This window comes from Sprattus sprattus, assembly GCF_963457725.1.
Source record: "Sprattus sprattus genome assembly, chromosome: 2".
NCBI lineage: Eukaryota > Metazoa > Chordata > Actinopteri > Clupeiformes > Clupeidae > Sprattus > Sprattus sprattus.
This window is the reverse complement of record NC_137921.1, coordinates 71,003,681-71,031,341: the sequence shown is the minus strand read 5'-3', so window position 1 is coordinate 71,031,341 and position 27,661 is coordinate 71,003,681.

Sequence of the window (27,661 nt, the reverse complement as noted above, 5' to 3'; positions counted from 1 at the left end):
ACACATGGGAAGATATTTGTAGTGGATGTCACAAGGGGGTTGGTAGTCAGATGTGGAAAGAATTTGACTGGAAGGTAAAGATAAGATTCTTTAGGACTCCTCTGAAAGTATCAGTGTTTAAAAATAATGCCTCTGACAAATGTTGGAGGAATTGTGGTATGGTTGGGGACCAAACCCACATATTCTGGGATTGTCCTGTGATACAGACATTCTGGAATGGCATCAAGGAAGAGTTGGAAAAAATGTTTGGGACTGATATTCCCATGGACCCTTTATTTTTTTTACTTGATAAAACACAGGAAGAACTGTTTACTAAGGACCAGTGCTATATGTTACATATTTTGTTGATGATTGCGAGAAAAATGATTACTGTTAACTGGATGAACCCTAACCCTCCAACAATAGCTTAATGGAAACAAAAAGTCAAACAGGTCAATACAATGGAAAATATGACTGCAATCCTTCAGCTAAAAGTACCTATATTCATACGAAGGTGGACACCTGTCATTCTTTACCTGAATTAAGAATACCAAGTTGCCTAGCGTGTGATGTATCTCTGTAAAATGACCCTACTGTATGTATCCAACATATGTGATGACTTAAAGACCAACCTTAAGGTGACTGTTTTTGTTTTGTTTTCTTTTCTTTTCTTTTCTTTTGTGTGTCTTTTTATTTTATGATTGATGTTGTACCGCAAAAAGTGTCTGGCAATGGGCAATAAAGTTAAAAAAAAAAAAAAGATAATATAATGAATTAATGTAGGTTTGTGCCCTGTAAAGATAATATGTAAGGGATAATGTATTGTCCGGAGGTCATTCTACAAAAATAATTCCCGACGGGGCGAACAACACCCCGACGCGCAGCGGAGGGTGTTGTTTTGTACCGAAGGGAATTATTTTTGTAGAATGACCGACGGACAATACATTATCCCGCTTATTATACGGGTACTTGCCAAAAACGATAGAAGACATTCCTCCAACATATCTCTTTTTAATGATTTAGGTGCCGTTTCATGTGTCCCGTTTAGAAATAAATAGTTCTTCAAGCAAATAGAACTTTGAAGTTTCAGGTGTTGCATAGCAACCCATTACTTGCTGACTTCAAATTACTCTCTACTGTTGCGTTAAAATGACTGGACTTCTGGCGGAATGATATGAAAGATGTGAATTAGAAGTACAAAACCCGTTGCCAATGACAGCGGTGATTATCTTTCGCAGAGGTCTGTTAGCAGGAATTAATGTATGGGTATGACGTAGGGATGGCCCATTCAAATCAACGGTACTTTTTGGAACATTCTGAAGAGCCGTATAATAAAATGAATTAATGTGGGTTTGTGCCCTGTAAAGATAATATAATGAATTAATGTAGGTTTGTGCCCTGTAAAGATAATATAATGAATTAATGTGGGTTTGTGCCCTGTAAAGATAATATAATGAATTATTGTGCTCTAATGATTCTAGAATGCCTGAATTCTACCCCTCAGGGATTTAGTGTTCTGTTGTTTGATTTACCCACTTGAACTTTGCTCCTGCATAACTAGCGCTTCCAATAGGTTACAACGGGAATAGATTTTAACTTTTTCCTATAAACGAAACGAAATTGTATGTAATTAGAGGCCTGTCAGACAATTTTTTCCAAGCAAGTGGCCTACACAATGAATATTGAGAAGATACAGTAGGTGTCAATACACCTGTAATAACCCCTACCCGCTGTCAGAGTTAATAGCCCATGGAATGTCATTGTGAGCCTTTGCTACAAACACATTTTGCTAAGGCAGTGTGAATTGAAGAAAATAAGAGGGAATAAAGGACATTTTACAGTTTATTGAAAATGAAGTAGTCTACATCAAACAGGCAATGGATCAAATTGCAATGTATAGATGCAATCACATTGCAAAAATCATTTAAGTGTCATGTGTTAAAATAGTTAAAGAGCATTGTGTAAAGTCTTAACAGTGAAGCTGAATGACTTTAACATTGATGTGTGGTAAGTTTGTTTTCTCCTCTGCAGGGAGTTTATTCACTTTACGTTTGGAGGAAGTATCAATATATGAAGTTGTCACTCTTTTATGCTTTTTAATGTTTTTGAAGAATTTGCAGTGACAAACACCATCTAACTGAATTGCTGAATAAATCCCATTGATTTGCTGGTTTTACACAGAAATGATCTATACTGCTATCAGAGTAGCTGTAGGACTATTGTGTGTAGTTACTGTCTATTGCTGCATTTATGACTGTTAACACAATCCCAAATACAAAAAATAACTTTGACATATTTTTTAAGATTACCATATTTTTGCTTCCCTTTGACTCAGCGGTTTTGTTATATTTAGAGTATTATAGAAAGTTTGAACATTAACTATGATTAAACATGTATTTAGAACAGATTCATGCACTCAAACTATTGTGCTCATACATGGTATGCATTCAAATTCTGGTTGTTAATCATTCTCTTCCATATTTTGAAAGACTAAGTGTAGCTATTATTCTTAATAAGTGTGGCAGCTTTTCTTACACAAGCCATCAACACTTTGCTACCAGTGCTCAATAACAGTGCTTTAGGGTCTTCATTAAGGCCCAATCCCATTTCTAATCTCCACCCCTACCCTTACCCCTACCCCTTTGCCCTCGCTTTTTCAAACAAAGGGGTAGCCGAAGGGGTTTAAACTCTAGCCTTACGAATTGGGATAGCCCTTCAACACTTACGTACGTCATCAGTACGCTGCGTCAGCTGTTACGTTACCGGAGAGCGACAGCTGTCACTCACCAGACATAAACAAACATGGCGCCTGCAGCTGTTATTTACACAATGCAACATTTCATCAAACAAGTTTTAAAATCATGAATTACAAAGAAAATACTTTCATTTGTGTGATGCTTTCCCTGCTGTTTCCGACATTTTTAAATGGACTCGCGCGATGTTTCTTCTTTAATGATCACGGGTTCGCAATGCATTGAGGGAAATCAGTCTACCCCTCCGTTTGAAGTGTGCCCTCGGAAAATCTCCGTTTGGAGGGGTAGAAAGCCCTTCCCCTCTCCCCTACCCCTCTGTCTTAACGTGAATTGGGACAGCCCTACCCCTCCACATGAACCCGCAAAACGGAGGGGAAGGGGAAAGACGAAGGGGTAGGGGGAGAAATGGGATTCAGCCTAAGTGTTCACAGAGGAGACAGTGACACTGTAAGTGCCTGAAGTCCCAGATCCTGAGGCAACAGACTTGTTTCTCTCTGATGCATGCGCCCCTGATACATTGTACACATCTGAAACAGAAGGTAAAGAAATAGATTTAAAAATGAAACTCATAACGAAATACAGGTAATAGTCCCAACTGTGACACTAAACTATGGCTTTGTCAAATAGCTTGAGACTGATGCGCCATTTATAGAGGAGAGGATTATTATCAACACAAACAAATTCTGAAAGCCATTAGAACTCAACTGTTTCAACAAAATAAACAATGAACTTACTTCTCCTTCTAATCCTTCTGAAGAATTTAAGTACGCTTGATGATGCCCCAGCACTTGTGCTCTGATGAATAAAGTGTTGAGGAGAGTGTTAAGAGGGGAGTCAGATTGAAATGACTTAAGGAATTATGATATGCATTTGTCTCAGATCCCCTGGCTATGGAATCAAAAATACTACATTATTTTAAAATCTTCCCTGAGGAGTTATTTCTAAGTGATGCTATACGTTTAAAGTATGGAACAAATTTAACAATTGGAGACATTTCATTTCTCTTTGGGCATTTAAGTGAAGGCACCTCACCTTAGCCATGACATCGAAACACACATTCTGTACAGACTATAATGTTACCATTACAAATTAAATCATCCCATCAATCACAATCAAGTAAGCTTTTGGCTGTGTGCTGCCATGTATAGTAATGGATAACTATGCCATACTGAGTCCCCTTCTGCATATGAAGTTTGTGATGCCTGGCACGTGCTTACTGTAGTACTGTTTACTATTATTTAGTAGCAGTGTTTTGGGGCAGATAGATAATGGGGAATCACATCTATGAGGAGTACATATAAAACTACAGTTAAATAACTTTGGGCTGAACACAAACCTAGGAGCAATTTTTGGTTGATTTGATCACATGTAGTAGTGAGCTACGGGTTTTTTCTTATTCTCTCGCAAACAATAAGTGAGCATAACATCATTTTATATCAATAATATTGGTGTTTAATGTAAAAATACACCACTTCATAACACACCGACTGGAAGTTTACTTATAAATAAATACAAATAAATAAATAAATAACATATATATAAAATGTAATTCATTATAGAAGAGTACCTACCTCTGTAGCACCAGAGTCAGAGCTTTGGATTCTAAGTCTTCCTGCTAAAGCTCCCCTTATCTGTACAGAAAAAAATATTATATTCACTTACCACATGTTTTTTTGTAAATAATAATAAAATATAAATAAATATCCTTTGTGCAAGTTAAAATGAAAACTTAAAATAGAACTATAAATAAAACATGCAATAAATGTGAGGTCAAAACATTTACCTTGCTGTCCAACAACGTTCCAAACACCAAAATGAAAAAACCCTTAACAATAAAAAGTGTTGTTAAATTGGATATTGGAAACATAAACCTATACATTTGAAATGATAACTTCAGATTGGTCCAGAAAATGGAAATATCATGATATTAAACAATAAAGTTATATTGTAAATTGTAAATCTTGGCCAAGGAGATGTGAATACGATGCGAAGATTTTCAACTCTGTTCTGAAACTTTTATATTCATTATTTACTAAATCAATCCAAAAAAATCTATGCATTTATCAATTATGCTGCACACATACTTTGGGAGAACTATTGTTGGTGAGATTGTCCTAGATCATTATACAATAATTTAGATCATGAAAAATCATTGTTTTAAAATGGTACCTGTAATGAGTTTAACACTGCGAAAACAATGTGGAGTCCTACTGCTTCAGGCGACACCAGGATGCCTATGCCAAATCCCCAGGTAAGACCGAAGAGGGGGGTTAAGATGGTAACACATCTCGCCATGATCAAAAGGGTGTGTTTATCGTTTTTCATGCTTTCAACACCCCTTTTCAACATTTTGAACAGGACAACTATCATCACTAAAAGATTTATGACCACAATGGCCAGTGCTGGAATCACAAAAGCAAGAAGGGCTTTAGTCTTATGCCAGTTGAGCCAACAGACTTGTTTCTCTCTGATGTACCCTCCACCTCCAGCAGTTGCTGCTACGGTAACCACGGCGATTATGAGTGGGGCACCATAGCCAAGGCTGAATGCAACTGCCAGCATGGCTGACCTCGACATCTGGGAGAAAACCATGACAGTGCGATAAAACAACAGCAGAGCAGACACCAGCATCCAGAAAAACATCGCTAGGTAAAAGAAATGGATGAAAAAGGTTGCAGCTGTGCATGGCCCAACAGCTGTTACTTCAGCGTCTGACATAGCTGCTCCTATAATAAACCAGATATCAGCAATCAGGAGTGACACAGCAACATTCACCACGCAGACATGCCGCATGTAAGACGTGTCATTTCTGGTCATGCTCTTCCATATGACTCCTTCAATGACAAGACATATGATCAAGCTGGCAAGGGAAATACCCACACCAATGTATGTGATGAAATCAAGCAATAGTTTTATGCCAGGAGGAATAGAGGGTGACATAAGAATTGAGAAGGAAGTTGTGTGGTTGCATTCACAGGTGACAGTGTTGTTCATGTACGATGTGAGTTCACATCCAAATGAATCCCATCCACCAAATCCATCAAAAAGCTCAAAGTTCCAAAAGACACATTGAGGATTTCCTTGTGTTTCATTTATGAGGTCAAAGCTTAGCGTGAAGTTGTCAATGATGTCATTTACTTGCACTAGAACAACAGCTCCATTGATGTAGTTGTATGATGTGCTTTCATTGTCACTGCTATTCCTGGCTGGTAGGACATTATGTAGAGTAGAGAATGCAATGGTTGTAACTGTAAGGTTCCCTCCATCTGGGATGAAGATCGCAGCAGACGAATCCACTCCTAGTGTCTCATTGTATGAGCTGTTTACAACAGTTTGGCGTAGTTGGATGATCTCTGTTCCTGTTACAAAGGATGTGTCCCCTTGCAGGGATCCCGCAATAACTTCAACAGAGCCCAAGAAAGATGCACTGACATTCCTTGTTGTATTTCCATCATTTAAAAGCTTCCAGACATTGATGGTAGAATTTGACACAATGATGGTAAAGGCGTTGAGGAAATTCTGGGAAGTAATATAAAAGGTAGTGGTTATAGAGGCAAACCCTCGAACAGTATATGATCTACGAAACAGTACTGCCTCGAGTGCCTTATTGCTTTTATAATACGGTTGTTAGCTATGCAACAGACGAACAACATTGGGAACATCACATCTGTTAGCCTAGCACCAAAAGTTTGTTGATGATTAGCCAGGAGATCGACATTAATTTGTGAGTCGTCTGAAAACATCCCAGGTCACCTTGCTAGATCTCGCACCATCTAATTCATTCACATTGCTCATTTGATAAAAGTTTCCATTAAAATAACAAAAATGACAATGGTACACTTAAAATAAAATTATATTTAATTTAAACAGGCCTAAACATTCTTAATTAATCATAAATACTTTGTAGGCACTGGCAGGGCCGCTGACAGGTTTGGCTGGGCCAGGGACAAAATTCTCTCAATGGGCCCCCCCCCCTAGCCTGGCCATTACCAGCCTGTTACTCCATTTTTTTCCGTCAGTCAGTCTGGCCTAACCCCGTTCATTTTCGTTTCCGAGATGAACGGGTGCTTAGCTTGAGGTTTAAAATCATTGGAGTTCCCTTAACCAATCAGGAACGTTTGGTAAGCATTCGGTAGATTAAACTCTTCCCAAAGCCAGTTGGGAGAAGAGCTACGACGTCCTTTCCAATCATAAAACTTACAAGACAATACTGTTGTTCTCCTTTTAATTTTCTGATGTTCTCGAGAGTTGAGACAACTTTCCCGATAGCTTTTCGTGTCTCTTCCTCCAAGGTGAGTTTTGCGTCACAGCTCTGAACTGTTCGCTGATTGGTGCGGTTGGATTTTGAGTCCTGGAGACGATTGTCAACGGGGATGGGCCAGACTGAGTATGAGCTTGAAATCAATTCAGGCGGAAATACACCCTAACCCTAACCCCCCCCCCCAGAAAAAAAAACACAACCACAGAATTCCGTTGTGCAGCTCCCAAACACATGACGTCGGGATGACAAGCCCATTTATTACGGATAAACCAAAAGGATTATTAACTTTAATTGGATAGGCTATGGATATGGACTGAGTGAAGTTATGGCTTTCAGAATCATACCACAATAAAACTCACGCTATTGTATTCACTTAGTGCTCATTAACTGCACCTTTCATCGACCATTTTTCACTTGACCAAGGGGAATCATGTAAAGGGTACTTTTATGTATCGCCAGACCCGCGTGTATGTCCGCTGAACTTCCAGAGAATGTTTGGGGAACAAGGCGGAGCCCAGGCTCGGACTGGGAACGATTTTCGGCCCTGGCATTTTTCCATCTACACCGGCCCCACCGACCGACCGACCCCCCCCCCCCCCTTTAGCGCAAAAGCAAGACCTGTGAGCCGAAGTCAACATGTCGCGGTGGGCACAATTAAAAACCAAACGGCCTACCTTGACGCTGTCTTGATCGCGGAGCTTCTTGCAAGTTGCAATTATTCCACATTAATCCACACGGTTTAACATACCCGGACAGCCCTGCTAGCAAGCAATGGATTATGTTTGCATTGCTAATTCACATTAGAATCCGTTGTAGGGTAAAATAGAGAGAATCCGTTGTAGGGTAAAATGAGAGTTGGTTACATGCCAGGCCCGTGATTCCGAGTCGGCATCAGGCTTGCTTTGTTTGTAGTTTGTACAGCCAACTACTGCACACGTTAGATGTATAATCCCATCATGCACCGCAACATATTTTTGCAAAATATTCGAACATAAATTCGCCAAATATAAGAACATCGTAGTTTAGTTTAAAGAAAGCATTTAAGTTTTATTTTGATTTAGTTTGTTGCAATGATTGTACAGTTTGAAGAAACAGGATTTCACAGTTTGAAGAAATAGAAAATTATACCATATACCAACCGTCACATAGATGTGCATGACAAGGAAGCGCTATATATACTGGATGCACCTTCCATACAATTTGTTGTTAGGTTCTTTCTTGGGCTCTAGAGTTATCCATATTGTCAGCTAAGTAAGGCGGTCGTATAATAAATAATGGGGCCGGTATGATTGAAGAATGTCCGGCCCTCGCACGCCGAAATGTGGACCGGCCCACAATAATTAATCCCAACTTCATGGGGGTCCAGTTATGGGCCCCCCCCCATTCCAGGGCCAGTCCAGGGCCCGGGACAACGTACCCGTTTGTCCCCCCCTGTCGGCGGGCCTGGGCACTGGGCATGTCAACGTTAGGTTAATAAACGTAACCCAAACAGCCCATGCTGTGTAAACTTAATTAACTAAAGTTAAGAGTGACTTGTGACTCGATAGACTAACATTAAGCTGTTGTTAACGTTTGTGTATGTTGATTTGGATATCTCCATTAATTGTGCATCCACAAAAACGTTTCTCATGTCCCCTTCGTCTCTGATGATATTGTTTCCGACCACTGTTGCTCTCTTTGCTGGTGGCTCGGTGTTGGAAATGCCTTCTTCAGCAAGCTTGAAATGACAACTAAAGTAATTTGATATGGAGTAATGTTGGGAGCGCTGCTCTCTATCTATTAAATAGGGAATGTTTTTCACGTATGTGTAGAACCTATTTAGAATGGCTGACCTTACATAAAACGGCAGTGAAAGAGCCCAGAGACTGGAGGCAAACAGTACCTCTGCCTCAATGAGGGGGGCGTGTGAGAGCATAACAGCTAGAGTTGGGGAGTAACGGAATACATGTACCGGCGTTACGTATTTATAATACAAATTACGAGTAACTGTATTCCGTTACAGTTACAATTTAAATCGATGGTATTCAGAATACAGTTACATCGTTGAAATCAATGGATTACATGACGGTACTTCTCTGTTTCACGAGTTTATTCCTTCTCTAAATAAAATAAGGCAACTTGATGCATTTCCCAGAAGCCCCAACATGAAAACGAGTGAAAATTGTTTTTGCGTGATCAGTCTGCTAATGGAGTCTGAAGAGGAGCAGGTGCTAGAGCCGGCACAAGAGAGCCAGGGCAGGAATGTGTTTCTATCCTGGAAATTTAATAAGCATTTCATGTTAAAGCAAGAGAAGGGAGGACGGAATATAACTGTGCAACCAACCTCCTTTCGGCTTCGAGTGACTCCACCTCTAACTTGAAACAGCATCTAAAAGTAAGTTTATTTTTTACCAAGGGTAGTCATCTGCTGTAGTTTAACTAGTCATCTTGCTATTACATAGTTGTATCAGCCAGATGTGCGCCTTTACATTCTCCTATGTGCTGATACACTAGCCCTAGTGACCAGTAAAACTACAGCAGATGACTTCCCTTGGCTAATTAAAAACAAAACCTACTGCAAGATGCTTCTTCAAAAATCTAACCTCAGTTTAAGCGAACACAGGCTAATTTTAGCTAACGTTAGCAAGCATGTCAAACAGGGCTAATCACAGTCTTTTAACGGCTTATTTTCACTCCACATCGCAAAAAAAAGACAGATAAGCACTTCGAGCAGGCTCTCCTGCTGCGATACAACCACACTTTACTGGGGTGTGTTGGCATGTAGAGTAAGTGGGTCAAAAATGTAGGAAGGTGGCTCAAAACATACTGGTCTTAAGGTTCACAGGCATTCACAGGCAATGTACATTGACAGCCTCATTTCTGTGTTAAATCAATTGTTATGTTTTTTATTTGACATTCGTCAAATGACATTCGTCAAAAACAACACCTTTTGACACCCTTTGTTCTGTACAACTTTGACATTTTGGATAGTTTTTTTCTCCTAGCCTTTGTGGTTATATTACCAAGAAGTAATATTGGTTTTTGAGTTTAACATTGTTTCATGTGGGCAAAATTATATTTGATTGAATAGTTTAAAAATATTATATTTTTTGCCATCATCTCATTCAGTTTGAGCTTACGTTATGTTTTGATGGACAGTTGTTAGTGTGTCATTTTTGACTGCTGAGAAAATAAAGAAACTGTAAAGGGAAAATTGTCATTACTTTAACCAAGTAAAACATATTTTGCGTTAACATGGTCTTAAATTCTTTGTTCCTCTACAGCCAATTATAATTAAAGTACAATAAAATTGAACTTTCAGGGAGACTTGGGCCTATACATTCAGCCAGTTGGAACAGAAGAACACACCAGAATAGGCCTGTTTAGTGAGCAGGATTTGATGGCCGCATTCCTACACTTAAAATGCAATTCATTGTGGAAGTAATCCAAGTATTCAGAATACAATACTCAGATTAGTTAATGTATCGGAATACATTACATATTACATTTTTGGGCATGTATTCTGTATTCTGTAACGGAATACGTTTTGAAAGTATCCTTCCCAACACTGATAACAGCATGCTAACATTATACTTATTAGCAGTGAGGCTAGCTAGCTACTATGTGTTTCCATGTAATTTTGGTCTAAGCATTAGCAGCATCCTAACAATAATGGTCCAGAGCTTCAGTTAAGACCTACAATACTCTGCAACATTCGTGTAGCACATAAACAACTAACCGAGTCAATGTAGAGGTATAGAAAGTCGTGTAGATAGCTTAATTCACATAAAATATTTCCCACTAGCAGGCTCCCGAGACGCCGCCATCTTGGTTCGATTTCGAATCTACTGTTATTTTGAGTGCGCACTGATATGGAACGCTCAGGTAAATGTAAACAGGTGATACAGTACATTATGGCTCAATACAGTACACCCGGTGACTCACTCTCAACCAATCAGAATGCTTCATTTCATCTACCCGTATTATAATTTATTATACGACAATTCAGCGTGACGTCACAACAACAAATAACTTACTTCCAGGTGTCAAACGTCACCCCTGCCCATAGTAAACCTTAACAAATCTTCCATGTAATTTAACCAAGGTACCAACACGTTAAAATTATAATTGTGAATATGATAACCACACGTTTTAATGATTATGATCTTGTGAACTGAAAAACGAGACGTTCCCGATGTCGTTGCTGTTGATATTTGTTAGCGAATAACGGTAACAATTAAGTCATTAAAACATATCAAACTAGTAGTGATTGAGATTGCTACAATATCCAACCTAACGAGAAACGATTTTCAGGACTGCTTTCCAGCTATCTGTCTAGACACAAGAATTTGCCCATTCGGATATTAATAAAGTATCTATCTATCTATCTATCTATCTATCTATCTATCTATCTTATTGACAGTATTGAAACATTTGTGTTCTCTTAGCAGATGTGGACTGGGGTTGGCTAACTCAGTTCCCAGGTGTTGTGATGGGGCAAAATCAGTGTGGTCTGCATCAGGGTTTGGCGACCTGCATTATAAAACAAGATTATGTAACCGTATCATAGCCAAGCCAGATCACGCCACTGTGTGTAGTATGTAGGGGTGTAAATCTCTCATGACAAAAACCATTTGATTCGTATCTCGATACATGGGCACGATACGATACAAGAAAAGATGCACGTTGATAAAAACGATTCAGTACGATTCGATTTGATTCGATGTAATGCGATTCAATGCAGTTAAATTACTGTTAGGAAACAATGGACCTCATTCTCGAACAGTATCTTAAGGGTCTAATTAAAAATCTTCATACCAACCACAGAAAATATCTCAGCTGAAGTAGCTAGCATAGCATTGGCCATTGAAAATGAATAGCGTAGCTAGCATAGCCAATCATCTGTTTAGACCTCATTTCCAGTCCAATGACACATAACCTTTCAATTACACAATAACATTGTATTTACCTCTATGACATCCACGCTGATTGTAAAGCCTTGTGAAGTGTTTGCGACATTATTCAGGATGTTTACAACACTTATAACATTTGCTTTTGAGTTAGTTATCCGTTCTTCATTTTCCAATGTGGTGTTACTTAATCTTTCCACAAACTCTGGTAGGGTATCTGCTGCCAAAATCTAGAAAAAAAATGTGAGGTAGATAGAAATACTATAACACAATCAAACAGTTCATATTGTACACAATCTCACTATAACACTGTACTTGGTAACATTGTTACTATCTTGTCTCATAATGTAAGATGCCAGCACATATTAAGATATTCTGTATTTGAAAAGCTGTCAGCACTGTTACCACTCATCTATTTTATACAAATTGGTATCATGAGTGTGGAAATGCTTAACATTCACAAAGGTAGTAGAAGAAATGCAGTCGCTGAAGGGGAGTGCATTAATTCTCCATTTACATAGTGCAAAATGTGACTAAGGTTAATGGAACCAGGTTATTTGTATTATAATGATAATTATTTACATTTACTCACACAGGTCTGGTTAAGTTGCCATGATAACCTGACATGTTGAACCCACAGCTGTTCAGAAAAGTGGGTCCATACTATGTGCAAAAGCTACCTGAAGCATGTGTTTCCCCAGCTATATGGAACCTGACAGTGACAACAGTGGCACTGACCACTTCAGCCATCATTAGCTTCAGAACCATTCTCATATATAAAAAAAACTAAAACAAACAATAAGGCGTGAGGTGTCAATTTTTCCCCAAAAAGGATGAAAATGTCCCTTGTTATAATTCTCTTTACACAGCTGACAACTCACATAAATTCCCCTTTTTCATTTTCATGGAGATGCTTAAAATATTCCAAAGGGGTTTGTGCTGTCAGATCTTAACGGGAAAGGGACTTTTGTTTTGAGAAAAATAAAACTCTTGTTTTGAAACAGGTATGTGCTCTTGCCAGGAAGTAGGAAGTGCAGAGTAATTTAAGCACAGGTAATGTGTGAGTGTTTGGAAGGCACATGGTGACTGTCACAACCGGATGGTAGTCCTCTACCGGATGGTAGTCCTCTACTGGATGGTAGTCCAGCACATCGCACATGCTCAAACACAAACGGTTTACAGCAGAAGGCTCAACATCAACATATACAGTAGGCTTGTTTTAACCCATAATGTTGTAAAACAGAAATGTGTTGCGATTAGAAGAAGATTAAAGGTGGTCTCATTTCAGTGAAACACAAACCACGAATGTGTATACAAGTCCTGATTACAAGTTTATTCTAACTACAACACATAGTAAATAAAAACTGTGAAAGCATTCATCCTTTGCATAGGAGAATGAGTAGAACATAGGAACATTACCTGAGATTCATCTTCTAGCTCTTGGATCACAAGCAAAACACACTCATCTTCTATAATCTCCCAAACCTTCTGTTGACATACTGCTGTAACAGTACCAACTTTATCTTCTTCACAGTCCCCGTTGGCTTCTTGGCCATCATTTCCAGCGCCAAACGTGTCATCAGAACAGTCAAACTCTGAAAGTTAGAAAAGGGCTTATTAGTTTGCTTTTTCTTATTTTACAGACGTAGGTGAAGTTGTATTACATGCATACTGAATGGAGGGGCAGTGAGAAACCTTACCTTCATCTCTAAAACTTATTTTCACAGTTTCTGAACTGTAATCAAAGTTCTGCAATCTAGGGTTTTTTATTTTGCAGCTGAGCTCAGCTTCTCCTGGACCTTTTCCACAGTTCTGTAGAATGTATGAATACCTGCAATTCTCAGATGGCCCTACGGCAAGAAAAAAAGAGAATATTAGTCTGAAAGTGTTATTATACTGGATATACTGGATTCAATAATTCTGACACCTTGTGATAATCTGCATTCCACGAGTTAAAACTCACCTTGCTTCAGGAGATAATCATTGACGTCATTCATTTTCACCATCTCAACTTCATAATCTGGGCTTGAACAACACTGCAGGGTCAAGCTTTGCCCATTTTTACACTGAATGGTTTTGTCTTTACTTTTTTGAATGATTGGGAATGGTTTTATGCTATCAATTCTTTCCCACTGAATAAATGGCACTGAGTTTTTTGTTGATAAGCACTCATAACGACCTGTAGGGGGGCAAAACACAGAAATGATGCTACAGAAAAGCATGAAGGACATGATACTGACATTACATTTTTTAAATGCGTGCTCATCATTGTCGAGCTTTCAGACCAGTCATTAGGGTGAACCATGCCCTGTAATTGCATGTCACATTGCCAGAGCTTTCTTGGCTATAACTGATATAATAACGGTGATGTACATGACATTAAACAATGAAATATCAGACAGAATACGGCATCTGTCATGACATGGTCATACTAATCCAATAGCAGAGGGTTCAAATCAAAAGGTATGTGTGAGAGGGGGTAGACCTGCCATTAACAGAATGCAGCTTTCACTTTTCATTCATCTAAAACAAGCCTTCATGAGAAAAACATGTGGCCTTTCAAAATGTGGACTTAGTGGTGACAGGAAATGGCACTACCACTGGTAAACATGAACTATAAAATATATCACTGTAGCACCGTAACAAGCTAGTTATTAGTAGACCTCACGCAGAAATCATCTTTAGCATTTCAACTCAAATTATATACTTAGGAAAGTGAAACACTGCAAAAGGTCCTGAAAAAAAAAGGTCCTGGAAACTTAAAAAGTGCACCACCTAAAAAGAAAGGGGCATAAACTGGCTGGTTTTATAGGCCAGCAGTAAAGGATGGAGGGTTAATGTTAATTATTTCATTGATTCAACGACTCACCATTGTTAATAGAGCTGACTTCTAGAATGACTCACCATTGTTAATAGAGCTGACTTCTAGAATGTTGAGTTCTGAGATATCAGGAGGGTCAGGAATTTTCTGCCCATTGAATCTCCATTCTGTCACTGCTCCACTGCATTTTAACACCATGTCTTCTAAGGGAAAAATAGCACCTGTGCCCTCTCTCAAGACTCTCCTTTCTAGGAACAGAAACAAATGTGAGGAAAAGTGTTGATGCAAATTGTGTGCTACAAAAAAGTTTTCAATTAGTATGTTTTATAAATGCCATTTTCAAAATCACTTACCACTTACAACGAAGGGGTTATTAGCCAATTTATATTTTTTTGCCCTAAGGTCCTTTATTACACCTTTACTTGCATTCAGAAAACTGATGCTTGGATTTGTCGACTGAAGGGAGAAGTCAACAATCACACTACCTGGCCTGATTAGACAGATTAACAAAGATGATCAATATTATTGCATGGAAACGTGTGGAATATGCAACGCAGTAACTTTGATATTTGAAAAACAATAAAATCAGCATACCTGAAACTTGTGACAGCTGCTGTATTGACTTTATAACCTTCTAAATCTTTAAAGCTGTTATCCACCTAAGTGACAATAATTAAGGGATGTATGAAGGTAATAATTCATTTCAAAGTTCAAAGAACTTTTTTGTCATTGTCACAAAAACAACAAGACAGTAGAAGTAGCAACAGACAGCTAAAAACTTAAGTTGCTGTGGACATTAGCTGTCACAGCTAAATAAAAATAATGATAATGAAAACAATGGATAGACTATTGTTTTACTATTTGTTTGTAATATCTGGTTAATAATACTGTTTGATAATATGCTATATTATAAAATGTATGCAATATTAATACTTACTGCATTTTCAATATCGGTTTTATATGTCTTGTATATTTCACTTGTTGGATCATTGAGGCGAAAATCAAAATTTTGATTCATTGTCAAAGAGAAACCGATAGTAGAAACTACAGATGGGAAAAAGGAGTTGGACATAGGATCACATAAAATGAATACATCATAACTTATCATTTGCACTTTGCATCCGATTTATATTGTGTCCTTCCGAGCTCGAGAAATGACAACATACCACACCTCAATAACTAAAGCTCATAGTCCTTTACTCAGCTTAACTATATGATGGTTTTATTCCCCGATAAAATGAAAAAATAAAGCATAAACCTCACTCAAACTCAACTGTTTTGGGTTTCATTAAGTCAAGTTATACTAGTTCCACACTAATAAATACATGGCTATTTTTCAGAGACAGCTTTTTTGATAATTGATAGTGATGGTAAAGTGTATCATTGACCACCGTTGGACACTGAGACAACACCATCAGAAAAGTAGGAAAAAAATCAGTTGAGACATTAATCTATCTCCTCCTCCACATACCAGGACCTATTGTTGTTGTCGGTGTTGTCGTTGTTGTCATTGGTGTTGTTGTCATCGACGTCTGTATTGTTGTTGTTGTCGGTGTTGTCGTCACTGTTGTTGTTGTTGTCGGTGTTGTCGTTGTTGTGGTCAGTGTTGTAGTCGCTGTTGATGTTGTGGTCGGTGTTGTAGTCGCTGTTGTTGTTGTGGTCTGTGTTGTAGTCGCTGTTGTTGTTCTTGTCGGTGTTGTCGTTGTTGTGGTCGGTGTTGTAGTCGCTGTTGTTGTTGTGGTTGGTGTTGTAGTTGTGGTCGGTGATGTAGTCGCTGTTGTTGTTGTCGCTGTTGTTGTAGTTGTGGTCGGTGTTGTAGTCGCTGTTGTTGTTGTGGTTGGTGTTGTTGTAGCTGTTATTGTTGTCGATGTTGTCATTGTTGTCATTGGTGTTGTTGTAGTCGACGTCTGATTTGTTGTTGTTGTCGGTGATGTCATAGCTGCTGTTGTTGTTGTAGTTGTTTCTGCTGCTGTTGGTAATGGAGAACATGTAAGCAAAGGTGTAAAGGGAAAACATGTCCTTATGCAGTAGTACCTAGCGCTACTTGTTTTGCTGTCTTCAATATTTGTGGACATAATGCTAATGCATTTGTGTTTTTCCTCCTTCACATACCAGGACCTATTGTTGTTGTCGGTGTTGTCATCATTGTCATTGTTGTCATTGGTGTTGTTGTCGTCGACGTCTGTGTTGTCGGTGTTGTCGTCACTGTTGTTGTTGTGGTGGGTGTTGTAGTCGCTGTTGTTGTTGTCAGTGTTGTAGTCGCTGTTGTTGGTGTTGTCGGTGTTGTCGTTGCTGTGGTCGGTGTTGTAGTCGCTGTTGTGGTCGGTGTTGTTGTAGCTGTTATTGTTGTCGATGTTGTCGTTGTTGTCATTGGTGTTGTTGTAGTTGACGTCTGATTTGTTGTTCTTATCGGTGATGTCGTAGCTGTTGTTGTTGTTGTCGGTGTTGTCGTTGCTGTGGTCGGTGTTGTAGTCGCTGTTGTTGTTGTGGTCGGTGTTGTTGTAGCTGTTATTGTTGTCGATGTTGTCGTTGTTGTCATTGGTGTTGTTGTAGTTGACGTCTGATTTGTTGTTCTTATCGGTGATGCCGTAGCTGTTGTTGTTGTTGTTGGTGTAGTTGCTGTTGTTGTTGTGGTCGGTGTTGTAGTCGCTGTTGTTGTTGTGGTCGGTGTTGTTGTAGCTGTTATTGTTGTCGATGTTGTCGTTGTTGTCATTGGTGTTGTAGTCGACGTCTGATTTGTTGTTCTTGTCGGTGATGTCGTAGCTGTTGTCGGTGTTGTCGTTGCTGTGGTCGGTGTTGTAGTCGCTGTTGTTGGTGTTGTTGGTGTTGTAGTCGCTGTTGTTGTTGTGGTCGGTGTTGTTGTAGCTGTTATTGTTGTCGATGTTGTCGTTGTTGTCATTGGTGTTGTTGTAGTTGACGTCTGATTTGTTGTTCTTATCGGTGATGCCATAGCTGTCGTTGCTGTGGTCGGTGTTGTAGTCGCTGTTGTTGTTGTGATCGGTGTTGTTGTAGCTGTTATTGTTGTCGATGTTGTCGTTGTTGTCATTGGTGTTGTAGTCGACGTCTGATTTGTTGTTCTTGTCGGTGTTGTAGTTGCTGTTGTTGTTGTGTTTGGTGTTGGTGTCCCTGTTGCTGTTGTTGCTGTTGTTGTTGTAGTTGTTTCTGCTGCTGTTGGTAATGGAGAACATGTAAGCAAAGGTGTGAAGGGAAAACATGTCCTTATGCAGTAGAACCTAGCGCTAATTGTTTTGCTGTCTTTAATATTTGTGGACATAATGCTAATGCATTTGTGTTTTTCATGGAAAAAATGCATTATGGTGTTACATGGTAACGTAACGCATTTCGTAGCACAGGAGGAATTCTATCTCTGAAAAAGGTCTTTAACACTTGGTGCCTTATAAGAAAATTGGGCAATATGAAAAAAAGCAATATCATTAACGCAAACAAACAAAGACCTATGCATGGGTTGCTGGTACTGATAGGCAGAGATGAGTTGGTTGGAGTGTATGCTCTCCAGCAAGAGCAGTTGTAGCTGCCGATGGTGTTGGAGCAAGTGGAGTTCAGACCACATGGATCCCAGTCACATTCATTTATATCTAACAAGATAAATAAACAAGAACACAATTAGTAATACGTAATGATATACATTGATAATATACACTTTATATGATATATACCACACATTACATTACATTGAATATCACTTTATAGTGAAGGAATCAGAACTTAACGTTCAGAGTTATGCCATAGGGCCTCATTTATAAAAAGTTGCGTAGAAACCATCCTACATTTTGTCTCATCCAAGACATTTCCTGAAATGAGTGTGTGAGATCCACAGAAAACAGGCGTACACACAAAAAAACACGTGTACGCTAATCCTTCGGTTATAAATCACAAATAGTTGTGAATTTGTGCGCAACTGAATCTCCGCCCTCACAATGCCCATATTTAATCGAAATAGCATATTATCAATGACCAAACAGAACGCATCCTCAATGCACAAACTCTCTGTGACAATGGCAAGCTAGAAAGAAGCATGTAAACAGAAGAATTATAGTAAGGCTGATATCGACGTTCTGCTGATGGAAGAGCAGATGCGGGCCAAAACATTGTTAGAAGCCTGTCAGGTGGCGTAATAGCAAAAGCAAAGTATGTGACATGTAGTAGACACGTCTTTGGTGCGCTCCACTACCGCACCAAAGCGCACGGGCATGTGCTGTATTGAAGTGGGATTCCTAGGCTGTTCGAATGTGCGCAATCTGGATGAGAATACATTGGGAACCTTGTTTTACACAGGAAATCCTCTTTCACATTTTGCTGTTCCTGGGCACTGTATGGAAATCTAATAAATTGCGGGCATATAGAGGGACAGCACTGTGAAGAACCTCGGGCAAAATTCTGCTTAATGATGACGGGGATTGCTCGACTGGTCTCCAATTTCTCATTGGAACGTGCCTGTAGCCAGGAATCCAAGAACGGACCAAACCTGAACGTGTATGGCCTGGTTGCATCTGGTGCGCCTCTGTAGACGAGAGGCCATTTGGGCACAACGCTCTCAGCAAGCGGTACCTGCTTATCAGCCATACATCATCCTGTGTCAAAAAGTCTGCGCGATCACAAAACCCTCTCTCTCCTTATTGCACAGTTGGCAATATCCTCTAGCAACACCAATACAGAAACCTAAGCCACTATTAGACTTTGAATAGGCTATAGTTTGAGCGAAATGTTTTACACTTCTGAAATTAAAACGGAATACCTATAAAACGTGAATCTCATTCATCTGTGAATTATTCTAATAGTTTAATTGATTTTATGAGCGAAACATTAATTTGGCCTTTCAACCTTAGCACATGTTAACATGGGATTTGCGAAGATAACCACCACCACTTACACTGGTAATTACTTACGAATATAGGAATCAAATGCCTTGTATTAATAATTACCTTGTATGAATCATGTGCTTATGTAAGCAGGGACATGGCTTTTTTGTGTTCCTGTGTGTGTGTAACTTAGATTATTAGGTGCCACTTAGTCTGCATACGTGTAAGAGCATGCTTGGACCAGAGGTGATTAGACCAGGTTATCCCTGCTGACAAAGTGTTTTGGCGTCAGAGAACGCTAACTTCTATCTATATAAACCTTGTGTGATGTGTTTAATATTGCTTCTCTCTCGTCTGCTGCAGTCTGACCTCCCTCTCTCTCTGAGAGCGGGCCTGTGCCTCTCTCTGGCATCCCGGGACGTGGGTGAGCCCAACAAGCTCGTTGTTGTTGTTGTTTAATAAATATACTTATATGCAACTCCAGAGTCCTGAGGTAACTTGAGTGAATTTTCACCTAACAACTTACCTCTCTGACAGAAGTGTCTATCTGCAGGTAAACCCTTAATGCATCCACAGGTGCCGTCACTAAAGTCATCACAGGCTCCATATGTGACACAGCTGTCATGGGGCCAGGCATACTGCTCCTCACACTCACACCGATATCCACTTGTGTCTGAGTGACATACTGATGAATAATACACAATCAATTATTGTCATGTTGTTGTTGTAGAGCAGTGTGATTAATTGCCCTGCATTTTCACTATTTAAATTATATGGAATATGTATGAGACCTTGGGCCCTATCTTGCACCCAGCGCAATTGACATTGTCACCGACGCATGTATAATTCCTATCTTGCACCCGGCGCACAGCGCGATTTTCCCTCCAGAGGCGCGCTTCGAAATGAACTTGCGTCGACATGGGCGGGGGCGGAACAGAGAAGGCGTTTCTCTGGCGCAAGTGGTATTTTGCAGTTTCAAAACAACGCCGTGCGCCATTGACCAAAAAAAAGCTGGTCTAATGTGAGGCGCAATGTCTAAAGTCTGTAACGCGTATTCAGAACGCTATTTTAAGGGCGCACGTGCTTGCCCGCACAGTATAGGACCTATAGGCTACACTTTACTTCTGTCGTCTTCACGAGAGATTTACACCAATTGTTTGGCAAGCCATATATAATTACAAGGAAAATAAAGTATTTACCACTTGAGGAAATCATTGTGATATCCGTATCCAAGACATTTTAAAACTAGGCATACATCTAGCGTACACAATTGACCCAAATGATTCAGGTTAATTGAAGCTGCGTGACATTTGATTTATTGTATGGCTTTGTTGCATTTATTTAATGCCAGTATTATTATAAATCTTGTAAACTCATCTTTGTGTATGTGGACTTTATTTATGTACCTTGGGTTTGGTCAGCTGGTGCACTGGCTTGGGTGCCGATTTCCATGCCCCCAAATCCCTGCAGGCTCTCAGGCGTGAGGGTAGACGTGGCGATGTCCTCTGCTGCCGTCAGATCCTGGGTCGAGGCAGATCCACCTCCCGTGAAGGCACGAGAACGTGTGTTACCTTCCAGCTTGGATGTCCCACGTCTCCGGACGTCATGATAGCGTTTTCGGCAACGTTTTCGGGTGCCCCGTTGCAGAAACAATCACGGCAATATCTTGACATGCTTGCTTGACTTTGCTTACTTTTGGAGGGTTTCTCGCATCCCCATATATATCTATCTCCCGGCTTTTTACAAAGCCATACAATAAATCAAATGTCACGCAGCTTCAATTAACCTGAATCATTTGGGTCAATGTGTAGGCTACGCTAGATGTATGCCTATTTTTTAAATATCTTGGATATGGATATCACAATGATTTCCTCAAGTGGTAAATACTTTATTTTCCTTGTAATTATATATGGCTTGCCAAAAAATTGGTGTAAATCTCACGTCGGTCTCCTCGGCTGTGAACTTTTCCGGTCTTCCACCAGGTAATTCCGCCATCAAAATAACAAGCCGCTATGGACTATGCGCTCCTTGCTCTTAAAGGGAATGTGAAATGACGCTCAGGTTGGTTTATTGCATATTACGCCCAAACCACACCTATGGCTGAGTAACCTCCTTTGGACCAACCCTTTTGACACTTGCGCTGGACGCAAGTGTGTTTTTTCCGCCGTTAAAATAGCAACTGCGCCATAGAGCCGCCCACACAGCTACTTGCGCTTGGCGCCGTCCTACTTGCGTTTCTGATCGACAAGATAGGGCCCCTTATGTCAAAGGATGAATGAAAACTTAACATTTACTTTCTTCCCAATTCAAAATGCAATTTCAATGTGAAGTTTATCTCACCTGTCGTGATGTTGATCTCAGTAATCTCAGTTTGGTTACTGAGAGGGACAGGAAGATCAAGTTCAGACAACTCCATCTTTAGTTGGTCAGCATTCACTGTTTCTATCTCAATCTGAAACGTATACTTGTACAGTGTAGCAGGACCTGTAACAGACCATAATGAAAGTGCAGTTGTGTGTTCGTCAAGAAAGAAATTCTTGTACGTTAATACTCAACATGAGAAAATTCAAAGGCATCCTATCTTATGTCTAATAAGGAATACTTGACAAGTAGAGGCACATTTATTTAAATAGCACATTTAAAAACAATAGGAGTTGTACCAATGTGCTTCCCAGTCGAGGTTAATTAACAAATAAACAAAGTTAAAATACAAATAAACGATAATAACAGAATACAATAAGAGACTGAAAACCCATCAAATATATAGAACATATGTAAGCAATAAAAGTGAAAGAATAAAAGAGAGAGAGATGTGCAAAATCTAAGTGTAATGTAACTCTCATCAGCCAAAAGAGAATGGTTATGATAAATAAAAATGTACCTAAGCAAGCAAGATCTAAATGTGATAAACAAAGAGGATGAGTCAGAGAAAAATAAATATAAATACAAGACCAACATCAAAGTCACATTCATGTATATCTGTAAATGCAAACAGCTATAAAATTATTAACAAAAATAGATGAAAACTGATTATTAGGAAATAATCCCATATATGTGGACTCCAGTATGAGGGACATGCTCAAAGTACCAGAGATATTGTACGTACAAAATAACATACAGTACATAAGAAAAATGATCAAGTTATGCAATGAAATTTAAAACAAATAAGCTACACACCTATGCATGGATTGCTGGTACTAATAGGCAGAGATGAGTTGGTTGGAGTGAATCCTCTCCAGCAAGAGCAGCTGTAGCTGCCAATGGTGTTGGAGCAGGTGGAGTTCAGACCACATGGATCCCAGTCACATTCATTTACATCTACAAGATCAAAGTGGGGGGAAATGTAATGCATTGGAGAAACAATGCTATTAATGCATTATCCATGTATTCTGCTTAACGTTAGAGTTTGTTTCTCAAGGAATGTAAGATATTATTTACAGGAGAGGGTCTACTGCCATTATCAACCATGTCTTTATCCTTTTGCAGACAATAGTCTGGATAAGACCACATAGAAATTAAAATAGTCGTCAAGAAGTACAAACACACACCAACACATGGGTTGCTAATACTAATAGCAGGGGATGTATTTCTTTGAGCGTATCCTTCCAGCATGAGCAGCTGTAGCTTCCAGTAGTGTTGGAGCAGATGGAGCATGCTTACCTCTCTGACAGAAGTGTCTATCTGCAGGTAAACCCTTAATGCATCCACAGGTGCCGTCACTGAACTCATCACAGGCTCCATATGTGACACAGCTGTCATGGGGCCAGGCATACTGCTCCTCACACTCACACCGATATCCACTTGTGTCTGAGTGACATACTGATGAATAATACAAAATCAATGATTGTCATGTTGTTGTTGTAGAGCAGTGTGATTAATTGCCCCTCATTTTCACTATTTAAATAATATGGAATATGTATGAGGCCTTATGTCAAAGGCCCAAATATATTTGAAGTACATGGATATAATAATATGGATGAATGAAAACTTAACATTTACTTTCTTCCCAATTCAAAATGCATTTTCAATGTGAAGTTTATCTCACCTGTCGTGATGTTGATCTCAGTAATGTCAGTTTGGTTACTGAGAGGGACAGGAAGGTCAAGTTCAGACAACTCCATCTTTAGTTGGTCAGCATTCACTGTTTCTATCTCAATCTGAAACGTATACTTATACAGTGTAGCAGGACCTGTAATAGACCATAATGAAAGTGCAGTTGTGTGTTCGTCAAGAAAGAAATTCTTGAAGAATATACATTCTTCATTTATATCTGTGAGAGAAAACAGCCCCAAAATGTTTAACAGAATAGAAAACTGAATATTAGGAATGAATCCCATGTATGTGGACTCCATTATGAGGGACATGCTCAAAGTACCCGAGATACTGTACACACAAAATAACATACAGTATATAAGAAAAATGATCGAGTTATGCAATGAAATTTAAAAGAAATAAGCTACACACCTAGTATGCATGTGTTGCTGGTACTGATAGGCAGAGATGAGTTGGTTGGAGTGTATCCTCTCCAGCATGTGCAGTTGTAGCTGCCGATGATGTTGGAGCAGGTGGAGTTCAGACCACATGGATCCCAGTCACATTCATTTACATCTACAAGATCAAAGTGGGGGAAATGTAATGCATTGGAGAAACAATGCTATTAATGCATTATCCATGTATTCTGCTTAACGTTAAAGTGTGTTTCTCAAGGAATGTAAGAAATTACAGGAGAGGGTCTACTGCCATTATCAACCAAGTGTTTATCTTTTTGCAGACAATAGTCTGGATAAGACCACATAGAAATTCAAATAGTTATCAGTCCCCTGCTCTTCACCCTGTTGTCTCATGACTACACACCAACCTACAGCACCATCACATGGTGAAGTTTGTGGACGAAACAACTCTAGTGGGTCTCATCACCAAGAACGATTAGAGCCACTACAGGAAGGAGGTCAACCTTTGGACCACTTGGTGCAGAGACATTAACCTCCTGCTGAATGTCAGCAAAACAAAGGAGATTGTGCTTGACTTCAGGAAAAGCCACACTAAACACCCAACACTGACCATCGATGGTGCTGCTGTGGAGTGAGTGAGCAGCACCAAATTCCTGGGGGGGCACATCAGTGAGGACCTCTCCTGGGCCACCAACTCTGCATCACTGGCGAAGAAAGCCCAGCGGCCCCTTACTTCCTCCACAAGCTCAAGAGAGCTAAAGCTCCCATACACATACTGACCACATTCTACCGGGGCACCAATGAAAGCATCCTGTCCAGCTGCATCACTGTGTGGGGCAGTAGCTGCACTGAACACAGCAGGAAAGCACTGCAACGCATAGTGAACACAGCTGGCAAGATCATTGGTGCCCCACTCCCTTCCTTGTAAGACACATACACCACCTGCCTCACCCGGAAAGCTACCTCGGTTGTGAGTGACACCAGCCACCTTGCACAAAGTCTGTTCAGCCTCCTACCCTCAGGAAGAAGGAATTCTTTACCCTCACTCCCCCCAGTCATATCCTCCAGTCTGACAGGAAGCTGAAATCCTCCCCCCCCCCCCCCAAATCACTCAGGACTCTACAACAAACTGTCTCTTGCACTTTTATCACTTGTATAACGTTAACACTTTACAAAAACGTATGCTGCTGTACGTAAATCTGTATGTTTACTTAGTATTAGGAAATGTCTTGTCTTATCTGTTGTGCCTGTGCACTTTATATGTTTCACCGTGGGAGAGTGGGAAACGTTTTATCGATTACTTTGTATGTCTTGACATGTGAAGAAATTGACAATAAAGCTTCTACTACTACTAGAAGTACAAACACACACCAACACATGGGTTGCTAATACTAATAGCAGGGGATGTATTTCTTTGAGTGTATCCTTTCCAGCATGAGAAGTTGTAGCTTCCAGTAGTGTTGGAGCAGATGGAGCATGCTTACCTCTCTGACAGAAGTGTCTATCTGCAGGTAAACCCTTAATGCATCCACAGGTGCCATCACTGAACTCATCACAGGCTCCATATGTGTCACAGCTGTCATGGGGCCAGGCATACTGCTCCTCACACTCACACCGATATCCACTTGGATCTGAGTGACATACTGATGAATAATACACAATCAATTATTGTCATGTTGTTGTTGTAGAGCAGTGTGATTAATTGCCCTGCATTTTCACTATTTAAATAATATGGAATATGTATGAGGCCTTATGTCAAAGGCCCAAATATCTTTGAAGTACATGGATATAATAATATGGATGAATGAAAACTTAACATTTACTTTCTTCCCAATTTAAAATGCATTTTCAATGTGAAGTTTATCTCACCTGTCGTGATGTTGATCTCAGTAATGTCAGTTTGGTTACTGAGAGGGACAGGAAGATCAAGTTCAGACAACTCCATCTTTAGTTGGTCAGCATTCACTGTTTCTATCTCAATCTGAAACGTATACTTGTACAGTGTAGCAGGACCTGTAACAGACCATAATGAAAGTGCAGTTGTGTGTTCGTCAAGAAAGACATTCTTGTACGTTAATACTCAGAACCCAAATGCATTCTGGCTTCTGTCTAATAAGGAATACTTAACAAGTTGAGGCACATTTATTTAAATAGCACATTTAAAAACAATAGGAGTTGCACCAATGTGCTTCCCAGTCAAGGTTATGAAATTAACAAAGTTACAATACAAATTAAAAAGAATAAAATAATACAATAAGTGACTGAAAATATATAAAGTCTATAGGACATATATAAGCAATACAAGTGAAAGAAAGAGAGAGAGCAAGAGTGAAAGACATGCATAAGAGTAAAATGAAAATGGTTATGAAAAATAAAAATAAGCAAGTATGATCTAAATGTGATTAAAAAAGGGGATAGGTGAGAGAAAAACAAATAGAAACATAACATCAGTTTGGATAATAAAACAGAATAGAACCTGTTCTACTTCAACAAAGCATTGCCAGGCTTCGGTGCATTACCAGAGGACATCACCAAGTTGACATGTAAAATCAGGAAACGACAAAAAGTGAGGAGCACACCTATGCATGGGTTGCTGGTACTGATAGGCAGAGATGAGTTGGTTGGAGTGAATCCTCTCCAGCAAGAGCAGTTGTAGCTGCCGATGATGTTGGAGCAGGTGGAGTTCAGACCACATGGATCCCAGTCACATTCATTCACATCTACAAGAGAAGTAATCAAGAATCAAATTTGTAATACATAATGATATGCATTGATAATATACACTGATACCACACATTACAGTACATTGAATATATATATAAATATCTTTCCAACTGTTTTGGTTGCCAAACAAATCCATGCACACAAACTCACATACACATACACACACATATGCATGGGTTGCCTTTATTAACATTTCATAAAATAAGGATAAACATGGGAAACTATTGAATTAGTACAATTTCATTCAATGAGACGTGTGCAAATAACAACATTAACGCACATATATACAGACACAACTTAATTTGGCCAATGAAATCAGGCCGGCATCCAAGAAAATGGGGTTTAAGTCAATTACTTTTTTTTGCCTTGCTCAGACATAGTCCCTTGTAAGAGATATCATTGGGATTCAGGTTCCTTACAACTAGGGTTAGATCCCTGAGCAGTATTCATTATTTTTTTTAACACACACACACGTCTGAGTAGTGCGTATTAAAGCAGGTTGGAATGACTTTTTTGTGGGAGGGATCCTACTTTGAACCTAATTTCTGTATTCATGTTTAGGTAAGAAATAACAATTTTATCGCCATACTCAAATTCTTTTTGTGGCCTTACATACCTCACCTGTGCAATAGATCAATAAACGCTTATATCAACCTACACTGCAAAAAAATGCTTTTCTAACCTAGTGTTATGACTCTTATATTGAGATGAAAAATCTAGTTGGTCTTGTTTCTAGCTAAATTGTACTTACCTTGTGCTTTCTTGGTAAGGTTATTTTTACCTATTTCAAGCAAATAATACTTATTTTAAGAAATCTTAACAAGCCAAATTTGCTTAACGCACTGGCAGCCAAATTTGCTTGTTTTAAGCAAAATCCTGCTTAAATATGTAATTATTTCTCTTAAATCTAGAGGGGCATTTTTTGCAGTGATAGATCAATGAACGCTTATATCAACCTACCTC